Below are 17,044 nucleotides of genomic sequence, written 5' to 3' on the forward strand. Positions count from 1 at the left end.
CCATCTCAAAGAATGAGGTGATACAACCCCACATTAATTTTTAAATTTGTAAGGCTAGGATTTGTAAGACATGTGTTAGGTGGCAGAAAGGAAGAAATAACACCGGATTAAAATGAATGCTCCTTCCCTTTTGGGATGAGCACTGGGTGTTGTATGGAAACCAATTTGACAATAAATTTCATATATTGAAAAAAAAAATTAAAAAAAAAATGAATGCTCCTTCAAGAGACTAGCTGGGTATAATAATGGGAATACTTTTATAAAATCTGTATATATAATATATATATTACACACACACACACACACACATATATATTCATTTTTCAGATTGTTCATTATTTGTGTCTGCCTGACGTTTCCTCACTACCATCATGCACTTTATGTAACCTGGCATTTTCTATTTTAATTTTATCAATGTGCTGGCCTTAAAATATTTTGTCCAAACCTATATGGAAACAAATGATTAAATTAAATATTTGATGAAATTAATTAAATATTAAACCTACTAAACTCTTCCTCTTGCCATCTCCTTCCTTTCCTTTCCTTTTTTTTTTTTTGTGGTCCAGGATAAATATTTCCAAGTTTAAGATATCATCCTCTCAGCAACGGAACTTCAAGCAAAACCCGGTAGGTGGAGAATTTGATCTTTGATCATGTGTCTTTGAAACATGAGTGTTAGTTTATAATGTGTATTTAAAAATGAGTCCAGAATCTTTTGTGACCTGAAGGTTTAGCTATCAACAAGAGTGAGGAGGGAAGATAGTATAATGTAAAGATTGAGAATATGGGCTTCTAAGTCAGCCAGACCCATTTACAAATTCTGGTCCTGCCTCTTCATATCCATGTGTCCTTGAACAAATTACTTAACCATTTTGAGCCTGTTTCCTCAACTAAAAATTGGGTATAATAATAAATTCTAAATATGATAATATGTAAAACTAAAGCAAACACTCAAGTATTAGCTATTATTATTTTTCCCACTCTGAGGACTTCAAGCACGATTACTTTAAAGTTAGGCTTTTAAAACTTCATGATTTACCAAAAAAAAAAAAATCCCAGAAGAACTGGATCATTATGATCTAGTAGATGAAGCCTCTTCTCTGTGAACCCCATTAACTTCAACCCTGAACTTGAACCTTTGCCTCAAGGGTCTAGAAAGAATTTCATCCTTTGTTGCTCTTCTAAATATTCCTTTCACCCACTCCCTTTTTTTCCCTTTAACCACCCACCAGTTCGTCAACATAACATTGACAGTCTTCTCTGTTTGTCTTGGCTGATTGATTTTCCTGAGTACCATTAGAGGCATTAGCCTTCACCTGTCTTTGCTGGGTTATTTGGTTTGTAATGGCCTGGAATGCTCTTACACTTACCCTTTTGGAAGAGGTTAAGTTAGAACTCAGGCCTTGCCCATAAATGATCCCGTTAGTTACAACGTCTTGCCTTGATATACAACCCTAGCAAATAGGAAGTGACAAAATGGCACTAAATTCCTTTCTGTATGGGCATAAAAATTCGTTGTCTCAATTCAGGAAGCTGAAAGAAGAAGGACAACATTTTGTGTTTTTCTAGGTATAACATGTGTAGGTTATTATGTAGAAGGCTGGGAAAACAGAGCACAGATTTTTTGGTGGCATGTTTCTTTTTATATAAAAATGTATTCTTGGATATCCTAGAACAGGGGTTGGCAAACCATGATCCATGGGCCAAAATGGCTCTCTGTGTGTTTTGATGTTAATTGAACACAGGCTGGTTCATTTACATACTATCTATGACTGCTTTTATGCTACAACAGCGAAAGTTAGTAGTTAAAACAGAGTCCGTGTGGTCCACAAAGCTTAAGATATTTGTTCTCTGGCCCCTTATAGAAGAAGCGTGCCAACTCGTGTGTTTAAAGTAGAGCGAAGCTTCTGCAAAGTCTCTGTGGGCTTGCCTGGTGTGTTTTACCTAGCTGGTAAGGATACAGAAGCCATAATACAATTTCCTGGGACAGTTCTGGCCAGGGTCATTTCTCTGTTGCCCTCATAATGTATACATGAGGGAATTTATACTGATTTGATAGTGTATTTTGTTCTTTGGTTTAACAAATATATCCCCCACGGGTATGGATGCCAGGGTTCTCTAGGAACACAGAAGAACAGACAGAGGCTACAGTTATCACTGTGTTGAATCAATATGACCATCATCAGTCCTGAGGACTTCCAGGTATTTTTAAAATACCCGCATCCTGCAACTTAGCTCCTCATGTTGGAACATATATGAGAATTTTCATGTTTTTCGGCCACAGAGAAAGCAAGAGAATTTACATCAGTGACTAGTTCCCCAGCCTCCCTCTTTGCCGATGCCTAAGGCTGTAAAAACACGTTTACCAGAAGTATTCTTCACACAAACAAGGTTCTTGACATGAATAGGACCTAAAACGTTATTATCTTATACAGGATAACCTGATAAGAGAGCACTTTGAGAGAGTATATTTATTCCCTAGCATTTTTTAGTGATTGTGGGATTTATGGTGACAGGTAAAGGAAAGTCTGTTAAACTAAACCAGACAGCCTAAGAAGAGAAGCAGAGATAATGGAAGAGTATTATGAAAGGAAAGATAATGTCTCCAAAAAAATTTTTATTTTCCATGGCTTCTCATTCATGAACACACAAACAATTTAAATATGGCATGGAACAGATGAGGCAGAAAAGAAATCTTGAGTCTGTGAAAGCAACCTGGAAATGTGTGAAGATGATGTATTGCCTGGAAATTAATCTTTGACTACACAGCTAAGTGCACAGTTATTTCAGGCATAAAATTCCTGCCTTACTAATTAATTAGTTTTCTTATATTAAATGTCCCACCTACTCCAAAGAATTCCCCTGCTGCCATCAGGAGAACAAATTGGAACTATTTTATGAACTCGCAAGCTACAAGAGTAGAAAGTTCTACAACTTTGAAAAAACAACAGCTTGATAAAGGGAGTTGGTTTGAGTATATAATTTTAGATTATGACTCTTATCCCATCTGGGAAAACGTGGGACTTAGGGAAGCAGTGCAACCAGTTCTGAGGCAAGAATACAAGAATTTGTGTTTTATACACAAAGAGAACCAAAAGCCAGCAACGTCATCCAGCTGGGTAAAGGGAGAAAGAATCCAGATAGAGGACCACTGCAGGGCAAAAGTGGAGACCAGCCATGAGCAGAAATGCAAAGTGACAGATGGGATTTGGTAGAGATGCGTTTGGGGCAGATGAAGGTTGGGAACTGTGCTACTGGCACTTCTATAAAGTATCTGTAGCCACAGCTGGGGGTAACTTGGAATTGTTCATATTATATCAGTCAAGGTCCAGTCAAGGGTCAGAAACCACAACCACTTATTTCAGGAGAAAAGAATTAATATGAAGAATTGACTAGATATTGAAGAACCTAAAAGGCAAAAAATGAACATCAATTATCAGAAAGGTGGCAACTGACAAGAACAGCTGTAGTCTGGAGGAGCGAAGGGAAGGATTGGAGAATGGGTCCCACGGACTGAAAACCGACCACTGAGGAGGGTGCCATGCTAGTTTGCTTGGGCTGCCATGAAAAAATAGCACAGACTGGGTGGCCTAAACAACAGGAATTTATTTTCTCAGTTCTGGACACTGGACATCCAGGATCGACGTGCCAGCAGAGTCATTTTCTAATGAGGGCTGTCTTCCTGGCTGGCTGATGGCCACCTTCTTGCTGTGTGCTCACATGGCCATTCCTGAGAGCATGCTAGTGGAGAGAGAGAGAGATTAGGATTCAGACCCCGACCTTATGACCTTGTTTAACCTTAATTATCTCCTAAAAGCCTAGTCGCTGAGTGCAGTCACAATGGGGGTCAGGGCATCAACATATGTGCTTTGAGTGGACACAGTTCAGCCCATCGTAGGGGTGCCAGCTGGCCTGGCACTCGTGTATGTGAAGTGAGGAGTGAGGAGGCTGGTCTATGAGTGATGAAAACCAGCAAACTGCTCCTGGAGAGAACTGCCAATGCCAAGGGGGAAGAAGCAGAGCTGTGTAACACAGAAAGGGACGGCATCCTTCCTCCTCAAGTCTTCTAGTCTCCCTCCAGAATCCCCTGGCAAAGCAGAATGGGGTGCGCAAAGCCCCCATCTCCATCAGCACAAAGCAGAGTATAAAAGGAGAAATTGCCACTGAGAGGCAAGAGCTAAATGAGAAGTTCAGTAGAACTGTGACAGAGATTGCTTGTTGCTTATTTTTAACCTCTCTTCTTCCTTTCATTTCTAGTAATAGAACCCTCAATTATTAGGAAGGCAAAACTCAGCTAAAGGATGTTTCTCAGCCTTCCTTGCAGCTAGATATGGTCATAGTCATGCGACCATATTTTAACTAATATATGAAAGTGAAAATTTTATGTGGGGGCTTCCAAGAAGTGTTTTGGCTTTATTTATTTTTTATTTTTTTGCTCCTTCTTCCATCCTGCTCAGAATGTAGATGATGGCTGGTGCTCTATCAGCCATATTGGACATGAGGACCAGAAGCACTCTCAAGGGGGCACCTGGTAGGTTCAGTCAATTAAGCATCCCTTGATTTCAGCTCAAGTCATGATCTCCCAGATTCTGAGATCTAGCCTTGCATCAGGCTCCATGCTGACAGTGCAGAACTTGCTTGGGATTCTCTTTGCCTCTCCCTCTGTGTGCGTGCATGTACTCTCTCTTGTTACCCCTCTCTCAAAATAAATAAATAAACATTTAAATAAACATTTAAATGTTTTATTTAAACATTTTATTTAAAATAAAATTAAAATTTTATTTAAAAATAAATAAACATTTAACAAAACAAACAAGAACTACTCTCAAGGATGGCAAAGGAGCTGTGAACTCTGCAAAGTAACCATGCTCATCCTGGATTGCTAACTTCCAGATTCCTTTTATGTATATGAGAGAGATTAACTTCTATCTTGTTTAAGCTGTTACAGCTTTTCTCGTATATGCAGCCCAAACTAATCCTAAGGCAGATGACTCTAGGCTAGCTTGGACAGGTAGATCTATCTTGCTTAAAAGATGGTCATCCTTCTTCAAACTAAAGTTTGAAATTACCCTCATGGTACTTTAATTTTTTGAATGTTTATTTTTGAGAGAGAGAGAGCACGAGCAAGGGAGGGACATAGAGAGAGGGAAACGCAGAATCCGAAGCAAGGGCCAGGCTCTGAGCTGTCAGTACAGAGCCTGATGCAAGGCTCAAACTCACAAACTCCGAGATCATGACCTGAGCCAAAGTCAGATGCTTAACCCAACTGAGCGACCCAGGTGCCCCATCATCATGGTACTTTAGTACCATTTTAGTTGGCTTTGTTATTAAAAGAATTACTAAAAAAATCTCTTTATTTAGAATTTAGTTAGATCAGAAATACTTCTATGAGGATTAAGGGAGCATAAAAGTCCATAGCTTACAATAGATTTGTTCAGTCAGATTATTTTTCCAATGCTAAGCTAAGATCAATTGCTAAGATTTGAAGTATTTTATAGAAATTGTTTGGGTGCCTTATAAAAATGATACTAACCCTCACATCTGAAGATTTGGGTGACTTAGGAAAGTTGCTACTAATTCTTACAACAAACCCAAGAAAAGATGTTCTTATCCCCGTTTCACATATAAGGAAACTGAGGCCCAGGAAAGCTAAGTATATGGCTGAGGATCTGCTGTGAGTAATGGTGCTTGGGATTTGAAACACCCTTTCTCTATACAACTCTGGCACCAACTAGACTAGTTAGAATTCAATTATATTATGAATTACATAGACTTGGTGAATGAATATGGGATACTAACCACTATTTATATCATTTATATGGAAAGATACATTTTAAACCACCAGTTGGGGAGTGCTCGTTATTACTAGTGGCAAAAACATCACCAAAATATTTTTAGTAGAATTTACAGAATATCTGGTTAGTTGTTGAGCAAGAGATGCAGGATGTACAACTAGAATTTTGAAATCTAAATCAAGCAGGGATCTTTCCATTGCGAGCGTAATGGAAAAGTGCTTTAAATGTGTATCCCAAAGCTAAGGTATAACCAAATCTCCCTTTAACTGAATTCACCTAACTCAGGCTGGTCTCCCACACAGGCAGTGTGCAGTCGACCCCTGTGGATCCCACTGTCACGACTGCTCCTCTGAGCCTCAGCTCATGCTTCCACGTGGCTCGGGCTTTTGAGCTCTCCACCCTGAGACTTTTGGTTTGGGACTTTGCCCCTGGCCTTGGTGGCTCTTTAGCAGGCCTGCAGGCACTCAACTTGCAGCCACCTTCAACATCCAACATCTTGGGAGATGTGGAAATCTTTGAATCTCATCTGTGCTGCATGCTGGCTTGAAGAAATCAGAGGGGACCGTGGGAGGTATCCATTCACTGGCCTAGGCTCTCTCTGCTTAAATACACGGAGCTGTCTTGTCCACTTTGCTGTCACTCTCCTGAATTGGTGTGAGATGGACTTTGAGTTAGTCCCTTTAGCACCACAGGTGGGAAGTGGGGAACAAAACCCTTTAGCTGGGAGATTTTCAAACTTGCCTGAGAGTCTTGGTCTGCCCCACCCCAGCAGGGCTTTCAAGGTTGGGGGAGTGGAAGGTAGGGAAGAGGTTGAAGAGCAGGCTGGGAAGTCTCCTCACCAGCATCTCAGAGCTGATTTCTCTCTCCAGCCTTTTTCCTGCCCAGGAAGCGATCTTGTCCCCCTCCTGGGGTAGGGGTGGGGCTGGGGGTGGGGACACAAGAAACTGCTGTCAATCCCTGTCCTACATTATTTCCTTCAGGACTTTATGTTCTACCCTAGGCTCTGGCTTACTCTTCCATCAAACCCTTTTAGAAATCCAAACAAAACCACTTCTTTCTCGTACTCTTAGCTCTCACAAATCAAAAATGCTTGGGTTTTAGACTATTAAGACTCCATGAGTTAAAAAAAAAGTCACTGAGTCAGTGGAAGTCTTTGTCTGTGTTTGCCCTCCATCCATGCAGCCATAGATGCTCTGGACCCAGCACATGGAGAGCCACAGGGCAACAGGGATAATTTTCAGAAAGGAAAACCTCTCCTTAAAATCTTTGTGTATTATCTAATTACATATATAACAGAAACCAGCTTAAGCTAGGTTAAAGAGAAAAGAAAGGAATTTATTGGCAGAAATCCCCATTGGTTCTTGTACCTTGTCAACTCTTGCTCATTCTTCCTGTCTCCCTGGATATAATCATTAGGGAGCCCCAGACCTTTTTCCATTCTCTGTCTGTGCTCCCTGGAGGATTTCTCTCAGACTCAGACATCTCAAGTCCCACTATACACATATGACTCCCAAATTCATGTCTGTAATTCAGTGCTCTGATTTCAGCTCCATATTCATACAGCCAACTATCTACTGGATGTTATCCTGGTGGCCAACTAAAACCACTCTCAAATGTGGCATGTCCAAAACCAAAGTCCTGATTTTCCTTAATCCTCTTCTTTCTCCATGCCCATTAATGACTGTCCCTTCAGTTATCAGACCAAAACCTTACAGCGTTCCCTTCCCCCTCATTAATTCACGACCATTACCAAACATTTGCAAATTCTGTGGTCACTCCTGTAGGAACACATCCAGAATCTGCTAGCTCCTCTGTTAATATGTTGGTCCACATCATCATCATATCCACCAAAGTATTGCAACTGCCTTCCAATTGGTCTCCCTTGTCCATCTAGAGTTTATTTACAGTCATCAGGGTGAGCATTCTAAAATGTGATTCCTTTCAGTTAATTACTGTGATTGAAGCTCTTTAATTGCCTCCCATCTTGCTCAGAGTAAAATCCAAAATTGTCATCATCACTTTCAAGCTTCCCATGACCTGAGCCCTGGTCACTGCTCTGACTTATCCCTGGTCCCTTTCTACTCCAGGAAATTCACCTCCTATTTCACAAACACAACAAACAGGCCTTTTGCACTTGCTGTTTCTTCTACCTGGTATGCTTTTTCTTCAGACATTTCTATGATTTACTCACTCACTCCCCTTGGGTATCTACTCAAATGTCATCTTATAAATATACCTTTCATCTGAATTCTTTTTTTTTTTTTTAAGTAGGCTCCACACACAAATGCAGAACTTGAACTCATGATCCTGAGGTCAAGTCCTGAGCTGAGATCAAGAGTCGGACACTTAACCAACTGAGCCTCCCAGGCACCCCTCATCTGCATTCCTTATAAGATACCAATTTCTTCCCTTGACAGGACACTCCCTATTTTCCTAATCCTGTTTTATTAATTTTCCATTTGTTGTATTTGTTCATTGTCGGTCTTCTCACCTCCCCCACGATGCCCACCAGAATGTCAGCTTTATGAGGGTGGGAACTTTGTTTTATAGTAATGTCATAGTAGTCTCATATTTTTAACATAAGAACTTATCTAGTATTTACTAGATGCTCAACAAATATTTCTTAAATAAGAGAAGAAACACACAAGCAAACAAATTAGGGTATATCAATTAGACACATTGCTTCATGATAGATCACCCCAAACCCTGACTTAAAATGATAAAAAAAAATTACTTGTACATCTATGAGTCAGATGGATGGATCTACTGATCTGGGCAAGATTTGGCTAATCTTGGCTGGGTTTGCTCATAAATTTGTGATTAGCCTAGTGGGTCAAATGAGGACTGGCAGGTCTAGGATATCTTCAATGCCTCATTCACATATCCAGTGGTTGAGTGGCTCTTGGCTGGGACAAAGGCTGTGAGTGGGTAACATGTCTATTTACCTTGAAGGCTACACTGAGCTTGTTCTCATAGGAAGCAGGGGAGAAGAAAGAGAGACAGACAGACAAACAGAATGAGGAAGTGTGGAGACTTCTATATAATTTTTACCACATTCCACTGTTTACTGCAAGTCAGAAGGCCATCCCAGACTCAGGACAGGTTAACTTATTCCAGCACTGAGAGGAGCTGAAATCCCAAGAGTGTGGCAAGAGTACCGGACAGGGGGAGGGGTGAGAATTGCTGCTATTTACACAAATCATTCTGCCACATAGAGTGTCTTGTGGAATCCAAGGAAGACCTTAACAACCAGACCTAGGAAGACTTAACATTCACCTATGGAACTTATGGAACCTCTGTCTACATTCTGACATTAAAGTAACTCTGTTTCCAATTCCCAGACTCTGAATCTTGCAGTTCAGATTTTAGATTCCCAGGAGAAATAATTGGCCTAACTTGGATCAGGAGTTCCTCTTGGCTCTTCCTTGTCCCAATTCAGACTGACTAGAAGGAAGGATTAAATTTAGACCCTGTAGATCAAGGGGCAATTCCCAAAGAGGTGGAAATTATCAGGGAAATTAAAGGAGAATCCAAAAAAGATGTATCACAACATCTAAATTCAAGTTTTGAAATCCTAAAATTTTAAAGTTATTGCCTTTAAAATATTCAGATATCCAAGAAATACATGGAAGAGATTTCTCTTCGGGAACTGTAGCACATATGAATCTGTAAGAGGCACTGAAAATATTTAAATAAATTGAATTAACAAGTAACCAAGGATGGTTCTAGGCTAATATGGCGTAAAAATTATAGTATTATTCTATATTTCTCTTACTTTCATTTGGATCTATGTGATATCTTTCTCACGCTTTGTTGAATTTTCCTTCAGTATTGAACTTGGCTGTTGGCCTCTCTGTGAATTTATGAGACAAAGAAATGAAGAAAACAATAATGAAAGATATTAAGTGTCTTAATTTTATATTGCTGGTGTAACAAATTTAAGTGCCTTAAAATATTTATTTTCTTACAGTCCTGGAGGTCAGAAGTCCAAAATGGGTTTCAGTGGGCTAAAGTCAAGATGTTGCCAGGATCATATTCCTTCTTGAGGCTCTAAGGGAGAATCCATTTCTTTGCCTTTTTCCAGCTTCTAGAAACCATCTGCATTCCTTGGCTTATGGCCCCTTATTCAAATCACTCCAACCTCCGCTTCTCTGGTCATCACACACATCTCCTTCTCTGACTCTAATTCTCTTATTCCATCATTCTTTCATTTATAAGGACACTTGTGATTACATTGGACTCACCAAGATAATCTCTCCATCTCAAGGTTTTCAACTTAATTACATTTGCAAAGCCCCTTTTGCCATATGAGGTAACATATTTACATGTCCTGGGGATTTGAACCTGGATATCTTTGGGGGGCCGTTAGTCTTCCTACCACATGAGGTAAATATAAAAACTAGACCAAACCATCTTTGGTCATGTAGATTCCACATTTTTCCAAATGTAGGAGGTTCTCACTCTTTATAGAACATTGGAATCTTCGACAAGTAGGGTTCTGCCTATACATATTTAACTGATTGATTTGCCTCCTCATACCCTCAGATAGAAGACTAAACTCGAATTTGTGAATTTGATATCATTATGCTATTGCAGAAATAACATTTCCAAGTATGTATTCATCATTCAGTAATGGTTGTTAAACCGCTCTGAACTGTGTGGTTCATAAATTATCCTACAGCATTGGCAGGCAGAACTGCCACTGTTGTCGAGTCTTTAAGACACTTTCATTTTTGGCAGGGTGGTTTTGCTCTAGCTTTCTTCATTCATCACTGAGAATCATAATTCTTTATAAAACCCTTAACCCTCCATCTGAATCCTCCCAAGAGATTAACTCTACACAAGCTCCTGGTCAATGCCTCTGGGCCTCTGTTTCTAGGTCATTATGGCACTCTGTGGGCCCTCAATAATCTTGCAGACAGTTTGTCTGGCTTGAGAATATACATTGCAATTTAATTTACATTAAACTGGCCTCCAGGTACTAATGTGGTGCTTAGAGGAATCTTGCTAAACTAGTTGACTTTTCACAGAATACCTGCCTTATACAGAGTCATGCATTGCAGAGTATCTGGAGAAATTGTTTAGTCCTCCCCAGAGGACTTTGTCCTGCTTTTAAAAATCCATCAGTCCTTTAAAGGACAACTAGAGTCTCACTCTTGGAAATGTTTCTGTCAAATACACATTCACCTAATAGGAGTACTTGGCAAGGTTCAAGTTCTAATGATTCTGGTCTCCCAAATTCTAGTGTGTGTGTGTGTGTGTGTGTGTGTGTGTGTGTGTGTGTGGTTTCCCCATACCACCAAGCAATTTTCAGACAGCAGCTAGGTGTCCTATATTCAACTCAATTCTGCCACTCTCTACCTGGAAAGTGCCAGATCCCTCAGGTTAAGGGCTCCATCCTAGAAGACTGACCCCCTCCCCTGACTTCATGCCAGTGCAAGTTATCACCTGTGCTTCTGACTTACTGGCTATAGATAGAAGGTTTCCATAACCCCCTTCTTGGGTTCAATTAATTCCTAGGGCAGCTCACAGGACTCAGAGAAACACTTTACTTACTAGATCACTAATTTATTATAAAAAGAAATAACTTAGGAACAGCCAGATGGAAAAGAAGCATAGGGCAAATCATGGGGAAAGAGTACAGAGCTCCATGCCCTCTCCAAGTACACCACTCTCCCCAAATTTACTTGTGTTTACCATTCCAGATCGCTCTGAACCCCCATCCTTTTGAGTTTTTATGGAAGCCCTATCACACAGGCACAACTGATTAAATCATTAGCCATCGGTGACTGAACTCAATCTCTAGGCCCTTTCTCCTCTCCCTGGAGTTGGGGAAGAGGGTATGAGACTGAAAATCCCAACCCTCTGATCACACAGTTTGTGCCTTTGGTGACCAGACCTCTCCTTAGGGGATCTAGGAAGATTCCCAAAGTTACTCATTAACATAACAAAAGGCACCTTCAAAGCTCTTGTCACTTAGGAAATTTCAAGGATTTTAGTAGCTCTATGCAAGAACTGGGATGAAAATCAAATATATATATATTTCTAATTTATAAATCACAATATCACAAGTGTCCAAAGGGAGTGCTTCTCAATCACATTTGATGGTTATGGAGCCAAAAGGCGATATTACAGTTGGGTCCTGGGAAGATGCTGAGGGCAAGGCCAGGAGAGCAAGTCCAAAGGAAGTTCAATCATCAAGGGGGTTAAGCAAACCATGGACGATAAGATGGCCTGTGAAAAATCAGGGGATTAAGGACACAGGAAACTAGAAATGAGGAGAAGCTGGCAGGAATGGACAATGAGAGATGATGAATGGACTCTGGAGACAAAGTGCATATTCTTAGTTAGGTTCACTTTTAATAAGCCTATAAGGTTAAGCTATATTCTTTTAAAGAGGCTCACATATGCACCACAGCATTGCTTATCATGACAAAAACAAATAAATAAAAAATGGCGGGTTAAATAAATTATAATCTCTGCGATGGACTCTTCCTCTTGGTAAAAGAATAAAGATTTGTATGTGTGGAGATGGAAAGGCCTCCAAGATATACTATTAAGTGGGAAAAAACAAGGTATAGAGTATGTACATGCAGATAAATGCCTTTTTTTCCCTATGAAAACTGCAAAAAAATACTAGAGGTGGGCACTTTAGGGAGTGGTTCTGGGGGTGGAGAAAGAGACTTTCTTGTGTCTTTCTATACTATTTGAACTTTGTGATCATGTATCTATATTTCTTTTGTTGTTTTTAAATATCAGCAATGGTGATCTAGGATAGGATTGTGGATCTTTTTTTTTGTTTCTTGTTTGTACCTCTGTGCTATTTTTTTAACCCAATAAATATTTTTAGGAAGAAATTATATAAAGGAGCACAGTAAGACAGACATCTCTAAACAGAATTATTCTCCTCCTTTTCTCCACTTTCAAAGCATAATTACCTCTCCTTTGGGACTTACTTCCTATATTCCATTTTTTTTTCACACAACTAGTAAATTCAGGTTCATGACTTGAATTTAGGACTTTCTGACTCTAAAATCTTGAATATATTTCATATCAATTCTAAGTGAAACCCAATGGAATGTTCATGTTCAAGCCTAACTCGCCTTGTAAATTGCTACCTGGTCTTCTTACCCAGGGAAATTCATTCATGGAAGAGAATATTTGCACTCATAAAGTTATTTATTTGTTTTATGTTGTCTTTTCTTCATAACTAGATTCTAATCTGTGAACAGGATTATATCTTCCTTTTCTTTATAAAGTGAATAGCTCCTCATCTATAAATTTGCAGAGTAAACACTCAAACCTATGCTGAAAAAATGAAATGAGATGCATGCACATGTAAACAGTAAATGTCCTAAGGTACCAATTATATGATTACTCATAGTTTTCATCTCTGAAGGGCTGCCTGGATCCCTGTTGAGAAGGGTAGGATCAATGAGCATTGTCTACTGTGGGACTGCCCTGGTTTACAAACCTGTTTGTCTTCATGTAATTTAGCCCTTCTTTTCACTCTCCAAGCATCCTGGTTCAGACAATAAATCAAATGATCATCCTAACTATGGGTGTAGGAAAGAGAAGTAGCAGTGTATGTGCAATGTATTTGTCATCCTGTGCTAACGCTTTTACTTCTATAAATATAAGAATTCAAGGGACAGGGTCAACTTCTAGGGAGAAGAGTCTATACACTAGTCATGAGCCATCTGGGCTCTAGTGATGCAGCAGAGATGATAGCAAAGTCTAGTTAAACCAGTTGGAGTAGAATAGAAATCCATAATATCTATCACAGATACAAAGATCTTGGGCAAAAAGCTGTTAAGATAAATGACCTTCCCTGAAGATGAGATTAGGAGTCACTCCAGAACTGGCCAGGATCTCAGCCTACAGATTCCAATCTCTGGGATTCCAGCTGAGAAGTTCTGGGAAGAAAAGTTGCAGAAATGGAGCATTTATTCTCTAGGGTTTGGGTAGCTGGAGAGATTCAGAACATAGAAGCTTCTAGAACATCAGCAGCTATGCTATGACTCGGTCATTAGGACTAGAGAGGTAACAAGAGTTCACTGATCATTTGCACTCAGATATTCATGGAGAGAACCAACAAGCAATGATTCTGTTTACTATCTCTTCCATAAACCATGGGTAATGAGATCAGTGATTGTTTGCGATGCTGGCTAGCACTGAACATACAAACTGTCCATTGAGTTTCCCTTAGAGTTGATATGCAGGATAGTGTAAAGGGGAAGAACTTTGGATCTGGGGGAGAGACAGACATAGGTCTGAGTCTCAAATCTGCCACTTCTTAGCTGTGAGATGCTAGACAAATAACCCAACCTCAAAGCCTCAACATCTTCATCTGGGAAATGGGGAAAATAAGAATGGTGACCAAAAAGTGCTGTTGTGAAGTTTCAATAAGACAGCAGAGAGCCTGGCACATAGCAAGTGCCCAATAGATGCCAGTTATGTCACTTATATTAAAGACAATAGTTTCCTTCTGTATTCAGATTGACCAGTGTAGTGTCTTATCCCCACATGACTGGCCCAGACCTGCTGTCCCCCTCTACTGCATGTGATGTCCCCCTCTACTGCAAGCATGTGGTGTCCTTGGATGTAGCAGCTTCCTTTGTGATCTAAGGCTCTGGTCAGTGGAGAAGAGCTCAGCACTGCCACACAGCTGGGAAGTGTCCTGGGTATGCATGTAAAGCTGGGAACTGGCCTCAGGGAGAATTGTTTTGGAGATAAAGAAGTTGCTATTTTGGCTTACTCACAGCAAGGATTCACTGATGGCACAAAAAGAGTGTTTTTTGTCCACTCCTATTGCAGATACATTCCAGCTGTTTTCGGCTGAACCGCCCTTGTTCCCCACCCTTAGATAATCCAAATATTTCTCTTGGGTATATCCTTTCTTCTTAAAAAGGAGGAAAAAAAATAAGAAAAGGAAAAGGTGTTTTCACTCTAGTAAAGAGGATGGGAGAGGTAACTCACCACTCATTTACATCAGTTTTTTCCTCTTTTTCTCTCCCTATACCTCAAAGCTCTGGAAGATATACATGATAAAAGCACCCTGTCAACCACGGACACATCCCACAGCCATTTCCCCCTTGTGACAGCTCATAAAATGCTGCATAATGGTTCCTGTGTGAGTATGAGAAAATATTGAAACAACGTCAAGAGAATCAAGCAAAAGGCAACTGGTCCCCTGGATCCGTCTTCATTGGGTCCCACTGGACAACTTTTTGCCGGATGAACTGTAGAGGCTGGTAATACCACAGGTGAGTGGTACCGAGTTAGCAGGTAGGCGCAGGGCAGAGTTTATTTGGTGGCTGCAGCCATTCAGAACTCAATCTTCCCCATTCCCCAGTAAGCTAGAGATTTCCTGTCAGGAATATTTTTTTCTTTAGCTTTGAGAATTCAGAGAATGATCAAGAAAAACGCGAACTCGGCGTGCTCTCAGCTTCATTTCCCATCCTCTTCTCTGCTCTCCAAGGTGGTGAGGCTGAACCTGCCTGCAGGCTGATTCTTAGACTCTCATGTTAGTTGGCTTCTGGCTTTTGAGCATTGCAAGATACTGGCCAGAGGCTATAGTGTGGGGTTAGGAGTAGGGGTGCAGGAGGAAGGGTACACACAGGACAGCTCTCTGCTTTGAATGGCTTCTCCAGCAGTGACTGCTTCTTTCCTTTGGCTCAGTTCCCACTGGACAGGTCGGCTGTGGTACCAGCTACTGTCTGGTGACCTTGGCTCTGGGTTCTGGGACCTCCATTTACATCCCTTTGTCTCTCTGCTGTTGTTTATCTCTGCTTGGCTTCACTATCTCTTGTTTGGCTTCTAGCTCTTCTATCACCCCTGTAACTATCTCCCAGCATGGATTTCTCTTTAAAAAAAGATAGTGGTTTCCTTGTTGGACCCTGACTATTACAAGTAGATGGGTGGGAAGAAAGCAAGTATATTTAAATACTTTTCAACCAATAAATACAGGGAAGATTTGTTACTACATTACCTTGGAAACAAGCTGACTTGCTTAACACAAACATTTGGAAGCCACTCATAATTAGACCTTTACTGTCTCAACAATGTAAAATAGTTTTGAAATCTGAAAGTCAAGGAAAATGTATTAGATATGCAACAGAGAAAGATGGAAGGGCTCCCAGTATTCCCTTTCACCCCATCTTGCAGAGCTCATGTTCACTGCCTGTATTACTTCTTCCCCTTTGGCTCCCTGTGCAGAAAAAGAGCAGAGGCATGGGTAGATGTGAGCAAAGCATTCTCTGGAACTTCTTGGGTTCTTTTGTTCCTTTGCCTCAAGGGCTGAGTGAGTGAGACAGATTTATTTGTGCCAGGAAAACTGTATGTTGTGGTAAGCAACTCCCTCTTTTTTCTTGGCTCCATTAGGCCCTCATTCTATTGGAGTCTGAGGTTTGAGTAAAAATGCAAAAACATACTTTCTATTATGATCTGCAGTTTTTCAGAGGAGAACCCTCATAAATGTTCAATACAGCTTTTATATATGAGATGCATAAAGTGCGGTAAATATACACACAGTCATTTGTGTTTTTGCTGCTCTGAAAAGCATGCTTTAAAAACTAGAATTTCAAAGTAGCCTACTTGAGGACATTTAATTCCACCTGGGACGTGGGTGGCGCGAGACCCAGGGGCAGCTCAGGCACTGTATTGACTTTGTGCACCTTTAGCCACAAGGCAGGAATTCACAGCAAACCAGCTTCTTAGTATAGTTCCAATAAAATCAGAAGCATCCAGGCCAGTTATAAAACAAGGCTTTCATTTATAGAAGGAAAGTGTTATATAGAGTGATATTCAACTGCTGAAGAAGCCATCTTGATTCATTTGATAGCAACAGCCTGTTGGAATTTTCTGGGCGCTTTACAGGTCCCTAAACCTTCTAAATGAATAAAACTGACATGAGTTGTGTTTCTTACCTATACTTAACAAAAATGAGCTTATCCCCAACTGTACTTTAAAAAAGGTAAAAAGATGTATTTCAAAGAGTCATTTATGGATTTAAAAAGATTATTTCCCATACCAGAGCCTAAGAGGCACAGAATACCATACAATTCAAACAAGGGCTTTTGTAGTAGTTCCACTGCTTAGAATTCTTCAGCTAGCACGATGCTCATGTGACAAGATGATTTGTTGAGACATTATTTTTCCGATGTTCCTCTTTTCTCTAGTTTCGAGCAGCGAGGCAGTTTTCTGTGTTCTCTTGACCCAGGGGATGTCCCTGTCTCTTGTCAGCAGCC

The 17,044-nt window shown here is 40.3% G+C and overlaps 1 long non-coding RNA gene across 1 annotated transcript in view; it reads left to right on the forward strand.

Moving 5' to 3' along the window:
* The first annotated feature begins 597 nt into the window (after positions 1–597).
* LOC125168991 (uncharacterized) overlaps positions 598–17,044 on the forward strand; it is a 39,031-nt gene continuing 22,584 nt past the window's right edge. Inside the window, exons 1-2 of the long non-coding RNA XR_007153381.1 lie at positions 598–627; positions 14,825–15,061. This is a non-coding gene — a long non-coding RNA (uncharacterized LOC125168991). The remainder of the gene's footprint in view (positions 628–14,824; positions 15,062–17,044) is intronic.

The sequence above is a fragment of the Prionailurus viverrinus genome, chromosome B3, assembly GCF_022837055.1.
Source record: "Prionailurus viverrinus isolate Anna chromosome B3, UM_Priviv_1.0, whole genome shotgun sequence".
In the NCBI taxonomy this organism is placed as follows: Eukaryota; Metazoa; Chordata; class Mammalia; order Carnivora; family Felidae; genus Prionailurus; species Prionailurus viverrinus.